This window comes from Antedon mediterranea, chromosome 5, assembly GCF_964355755.1.
Source record: "Antedon mediterranea chromosome 5, ecAntMedi1.1, whole genome shotgun sequence".
NCBI lineage: Eukaryota > Metazoa > Echinodermata > Crinoidea > Comatulida > Antedonidae > Antedon > Antedon mediterranea.
This window is the reverse complement of record NC_092674.1, coordinates 17,062,898-17,070,004: the sequence shown is the minus strand read 5'-3', so window position 1 is coordinate 17,070,004 and position 7,107 is coordinate 17,062,898. Positions and strand designations below refer to the sequence as shown.

The window sequence follows — 7,107 nt, the reverse complement described above, 5'->3', positions numbered from 1 at the left end:
GGTCCGGCCATGCAGTATTTTACTCGTACTTCGCTATTTTCTACCGTTGTTATAATTATGATGGCACCATAATATTATGATGTCGCCCTCTATAGTATGTAGGATACCCATAAGGGAACAGACCTCTAAAACATGGCTTCAGTATAGAAGACCTCACGAATCATTGCAATAGGGTTGGTGAAATCTGTCCATAATAGGTTACTTTTCTGTCCATAATAGGGGACTTTCTGTCCATAATAGGGACTAGAGGGCGCTGTTGTTGGTCCATAATAGGTAACTTTCATAATTGGCTGTCCAAAATAGGCGACTTTTTGTCCACAATACTCGAGTTTATTGGAGTAGTGCGCCATCCATTGTGTTGTCCATAATAGGTGATTTTGTTGGCGTACTCGTACCAGGGAGTTGCTCCCTGCTCGTACATACGTAGTTTATTTCGCGAGTAGAAGTAATAATATTATTAGTTAATACTAATTTGCTTTCTCTTCAGACTTCGAGGCTACCTAGGCCTAGCTAGTAGGAGGCCTAGGCCTAATTAGTATAATTATTTAAGTCTCTCTAGCCTCTAGGCCTAGCCTAGGCTAGTCCTGTTTTAGTTAGGCTACCTCAGTCAGGCCTAGGCCCTAGTACTACTACTAGCTTAGCTGGAGTCCATTTGTTATTGTCCACTAATGAAATGTGAGCTTTTTTTTTCTAGGCCTACCTTACAGCAGGGGAGGAATACAAATGACATGGGCTCATATTAGGTAGATAGGTTTCCTACTACAAACACCTAGGCCTATCCTCATTATCTGTTTTTTTATTATTTTATTTTTTTAATATGAATATTTTACAGACTAGGGCCTATGCCTACTCGTAACTATACTGCCTAACTGCAGGTCAGGTCTGGCGGACTAGTCACTATACAGTCTTTTACTAATACCACTGCCACCACAGCCCACTACTATACTTTGAAGACCGAAATCAGCTACTACTAGCCTAGTCTACTAGACCTATTGGTAGTTTGTCTTCAAATCACAGACATCTAGATTGCTAGATTGACCTATTTAAATTTTTGTTTTTTTAAATTATTTTTTGAATGAATGAGTCTTATCCAGACAGTTCGAACAGTTAGTAGGTTGGCAGTATAGTAGAGCCAGAGCTATTGTTACTGTATGTTATTAATTATGTCATCTATTTAAATCTCAATTTTTCCATATTTTTTGCATGTATCACAGATTGTGTACAGTGTATCTTCTGATCAATGTTATAGTACAGTAGCATGGACATTAACCAGGGTAAGTAACAGATAGGCCCAACTTACAATTGAAGAATAATACTTTACATACACTACCCACTAGGCCTACATCTTTTAGGACATTTTTCAAAATCCCAAGAAAAAGCCTATTTAGAAAAAGTATTTGTTTGCAAAAGTAATCTTCGGAAAAAAAGGATACAATTTAGTCAAACATTTTCAGAGAGACAAACTGAATTTTATCAGTACCGTAGTAGAAAAACTGACAATACATGAAAATTAATTTTTAACATTCTGATTTGAAATATTCTATTCATTTGAATTGCTAAGAAATTAAAAGTAGATATTTTTTTTTTCATTCATTATAAACATTACAATCACAGTACAAAGAATAGATAAATCCACTAACAAATTCATGCAGAAAATATTTCAAAATTTAATTGAATGTTATATTATTAAAGCATTCATTCAATAAAGCATTTGTCTTTAAAACATTTAATATCAGTTTTCATATAGTGAGTATGGTAATAATTGACTCTAACAACTGGTATAAACTTAAATTTAGTAAAACAATCCTACATATCTTTTTTTAAATGCAATAAAATATTTAAACATAACTGTTTCCCACCATACTGTTTCCCACCATACAACATGAAAATTTGTCTCAGCATTACTAAGATTGAAGTTACTTGCATTATAAAATACTTAAACATTATTATAGTATTTAAATGCTTCCTTTTTTTTTATTATAGGCATACAGATGTTTGATATTCTGCTCATATACAGTATGCTGCTGAAATGAAAAAGTACATCACTTCAACGTATTATTTTTGATCATAATCATCGATCAATAATTATAGTAATAAACATAATAATTATGGTTCATTTTATTTATCCTTGCTATTTTTTAAATTGTAGTTTAACCATGTTTTTACACTTTTAAAATTAATATAATTCAGTATTTTTTAAATGTGATTTAGATTTTGAATAAACTGTTCTGAATACAGAACAAAGGTGTTGCTTGTACACTGCGTGTATGTAAACTTGATTTATTGTCGTATTTCTTATTATTAAACATTAAAATTGATTCATTTAATTAAACAATATAATAAATGGATGAGATGTGCTGCTGTTGATACACTTTAGACTGGGATGGTTTGTCATTGAGCTATGTGGATCCAGAATTTTGAAATAGGGGAGGACCTAAAATGACGAAATGAAGTGCTGAACTGTGATGTCTTTTTCAATATTAAATTGATTTTTATTATTACTGTTAACAAAACAAAATAAGTCCAAAGAAAAAAAAATACAATTACATTGAAACACCAATGCATTTATAAAAATAACAGTTTACATGTTTATTATCTTAAAAAAATTAAACTTTATCAATATTATTATTAGAGTATATGGGTATTTTTTATTTTTGTAAAAGAACGTGTGGGTTTGGTGATTTATTTAAACTTGCAATAGTATGGTAAGTTGCGTAATGTCTGTCCGTACTATCAAACCTAAAATGAAGTTCAAATTAAATTATTTGTTGCTGAATAAATTTCACATTTCATTATTATTATTAGTGGACAATAACAAATGGACTAGGCCTAGGCTAGTAGTACTAGTAGGCCTATAGAGGTAGCCTAGCTAACTAGCTAGGCCTAGGCTAGAAAGACTTAAATATTTATATACTAATTAGGCCTCCTAGGTAGCCTCGAAGTCTGAACAGAAAGCAAATTAGTATTACTTCTACTCGCGAAATAAACTACGTATGTACGAGTACGCCAAAAAATCACCTATTATGGACAACACAATGGATGGCGCACTACTCCAATAAACTCGCCTATTGTGGACAAAAAGTCACCTATTTTGGACAGCCAATTATGAAAGTCACCTATTATGGACAAACAACAGTGCCCTCTAGTCCCTATTATGGACAGAAAGTAATCTATTATGGACAGAAAAGTAACCTATTATGGACAGATTTCACCAACCCCGCTCAATCATTGTGATAACAATGATGTCGAATAACTAAAGAATAAAAGCATTGTGTTACTAGAAACGTCTCTCATGTATTTAAAGAATATTACATGGTGGCAACGGTAGGATTGAAACATATAATAAAGTCAATCGATAAGCTATACTAGGCTAGAAGAATAAATAGGCTAGCGTACACGCCGCCGCACGAATAGAATAGTAAAACGTGTTGTTGAGAGTACACACGTGACGTGCGGAGAGAACTGAATTGGATTTTGTATTCGGATAGCAGAAGGCAAATAATAGCCCATACACATTTTGTTACCACTGTATACAACAACTGACAATATTAAAAATTAATATTGATCATGGCGAACCTAAATCAGCCAGAACCATTAAATATATCGACAGGCAACATATCAGAGAATTGGAAGAGATTCAAACAGAGATTTGAACTATATAACATTGCCAGTGGAATGTCACGAAAACCAAGTGAAACGCAAACGTCATTACTACTCCATACTATTGGGCAACAAGGCTTAGATGTATATAACGCATTTAAATTTGAAAATGAAGCTGAGAGGATGAGATTAAACACAGTTATGCACAAATTTGAGGAATATTGCAACCCCAAGAAAAACATTACATTTGAATGACACACTTTCTTTTCACGAAACCAGATACCAGGTGAGAAGATAGACCAATATGTGACCGACCTAAAGAACAAGAGCAAGACATGTGAGTTTGGAGAAATTGAGGAATCCCTCATCAGGGATAGAATTGTTTGTGGACTATTGGACAATCAATTGCGTGAACGATTGCTTAGAGAAGATGATTTAAATTTAGATAAGTGCATGAAAATATGTAAGGCATCAGAAGCGTCGAGAAACTTAGGGAAAGAGCTCAAAGCTGATCACCAAGTAGCGGTAGATCAATTAGGTATGTCTAATAATTATAAACATGATAGAACCAAAGATAGAGATAAAAGTAAACCATGCTCAAGATGCACTAGATCACATGAATATGGTAAATGTCCAGCTTTTGGCATGTCCTGCAATAATTGTGGTAGGAAAAATCATTTTAGTAGAGCATGTAGGTCAAAACGTAATGACAAACAAAAGGGCAAATATATAAATGCACCTAACAGAAGTAAGAGAAACGTGCATGGTATAAACAAAAGCAATGATAGCGATTGCGACAGTGAAGATGAATCTAATATTACATTTGAAGCAATTAAAATAAGCCAGATAAACGCTAAAGATGGTGACACAGAAGTGTTCACAAATGTCAAAATCGAAATAAACCGTAACAAACCAACTTTTCTGAAAGTAAAAGTAGATACAGGTGCAGAGGGTAATATATTACCACTGAGAATGTATAGAGCTATGTTTCCTAAAAACATGAGCAATAATGTACCTAATGATAGATATGTTAACAAATCTAATGTAAAAGTCACAGCGTATAACGGAGCACAAATCAAACATTATGGTTACATACACATCCCATGTTACTTCAATAACTTACACACAAATGCAAAGTTTTATATTGCAGAGGTACAGGGACCAGCTATAATGGGACTACCGACGCTAAAGACTCTGAAGATAATACAGATAAACTGTGCAGTCGAAGTAAATGACAAAATCAAGGATGTAGAGGACATAAAAAGACTCTATCCAGACAGATTTGAAGGCATTGGCAAGTTTGAGGGTACGTACAAAATAGTTATAGACGAAACGGTACCACCTGTCATACACGCACCAAGGTCATGTCCATTAGCGATAAAAAATGACATAAAGGCTGAGTTGGATGAAATGATGAGATTAAATGTCATACAGAAAGTAGAGAAACCAGTGGATTGGGTTTCAAGTTTGGCCTACTCACAGAAACCAAATGGGAGATGGCGGATATGTTTAGATCCTAAGGACTTAAACAAAGCTATAAAACGCACATACCATCACACACCAACCCTAGATGAGATAACACATAAATTTAGTGGGGCAAAGTTTTTCTCTAAACTAGATGCACGACATGGATATTGGTCCATAAGACTTGACAAAGAATCCAGTTATCTTACCACATTTAACACTCCAGGGTTTGGAAGATTCAGATTCCTAAGATTACCATTTGGACTGAATGTCAGCCAAGACGTTTTTCAACATAAGATGGATCAAATATTGGAGAAATGCATCGGAGCCACAGGCATCGCAGATGACGTTGCTGTATTTGGGAAAACAGAAGAAGAACATGATCGAAACTTAATGGACCTGATGGAAACCGCTAGAGAATATGGGCTTGTATTCAATGCAGAGAAATGTGAAATAAAGCGACCGCAAATAAATTTCTTTGGTATGATATATGATAAAGATGGAGTACATGCTGACCCAAAGCGCATTGAAGCCATCAGCAAAATAAAACCACCAACGAATGTTAAAGAGTTACAAAGTTTCCTAGGCATCGCCACGTATATGAGTCCCTTCTGTCCCAAGCTGTTAGACAAAACAGCACCCCTCCGAGAACTTCTGAAAAAAGATAATGTATTTGAATGGAATGGCTCACAACAAAAAGCATTCGAAGAGATAAAGTCAACAATATGTAACCAGACAACACTGACCTATTTCCAACCTAACAAAAAGTTGAAACTACAAGTGGATGCATCCCTGATTGGAGTGGGAGCAGCACTCATACAAGACGAAAAAGTTGTTGCGTTTACATCAAAGGCATTAACAGAAGCGGAACAAAGATATGCGAACATTGAAAGAGAACTACTGGCGGTAGTATACGCAGTAGAGAAGTTCCACACATATGTGTATGGAAACTCATTCATTGTGGAATCAGACCACAAACCGTTAGAGATGATCCAACTAAAAAATCTAATGTGTGCACCACCAAGACTACAAAGACTACTAATGAGACTACAAGGATATGATCTGACAATCAAGTATAAACCAGTCAAAGAAATGGTCCTGGCAGATGCCATGTCTAGATTAAACCCTATAAATGACAGCCAAATTGAAGAAGAAGTAAAGATACAACTGTCATATTTCTCAGAGTCCAAAGAAGAAGAAATAAGGCAGAAGACCAAGGAAGACCCAACTCTCATAAAATTGGGAAGTATAATACAGCAAGGCTGGCCAGACAAACTAAAATCTGTACATAAGACAATAAGACCATACTTCCCATACAGGGATGAACTCACAACAGAGAACGGAATAATACTAAAGGGTAACAGAGTAGTGATCCCAGAAGTCATGAGACAGGACATCCTAAAACAACTACACACATCCCACTTAGGCATAACCAAGTGTCAACTGATGGCTAAAACATCAATCCATTGGCCCAGTATTAATGAGGAAATAGAAAACATGATAAAAGCATGCCCATCATGCCAACAACACAAACACAAACAACAACATGAACCAATGCTGAAGAGAAAAATCCCTACCAAAGAATGGGAAATACTCGCAGCTGACCTATTCTACATAAATAGAGTAGAATACCTCCTAATAGCAGATTATTACACCAAATATCCAATCATAAGAAAAATACCGGCAGACCAATCAAACAGTGAAACAGTTATATCGATAATAAAAAATGTCTTCTCAGAGTTTGGGATGGTTCAAGAATTGATTACCGACAACGGACCACACTTCAACAGTGAACAATTCAAACAGTTTAGCAAAGATTGGAAATTCATACACACAACCACAAGTCCTCACCACCATGAAGGAAATGGATTCATCGAACGAATGGTTCAAACAGTGAAGTCAACCATCATCAAAGCTCAGCACAACAACACAGATGTTGATAAAGCTTTACTATACATGCGAGCAACTCCAGTCGACTCAAAACTTGCCTCACCCGGAATGATGATATTTCACAGAGGACTAAAAACAGAACTTCCAACAAAC

The 7,107-nt window shown here is 35.2% G+C and overlaps 1 long non-coding RNA gene across 2 annotated transcripts; it reads left to right on the top strand.

Moving 5' to 3' along the window:
• The first annotated feature begins 130 nt into the window (after positions 1-130).
• Positions 131-2,425, top strand: LOC140049117 (uncharacterized). Of its 2 annotated transcripts, none has more exons than XR_011845185.1 (3): positions 131-173; positions 1,215-1,274; positions 1,984-2,425. It is a non-coding gene; the product is annotated as an uncharacterized lncRNA (long non-coding RNA). The 2 variants fall into 2 exon arrangements; XR_011845184.1 differs by lacking the exon at positions 131-173 and adding an exon at positions 397-445.
• Positions 2,426-7,107: the final 4,682 nt, after the last annotated feature.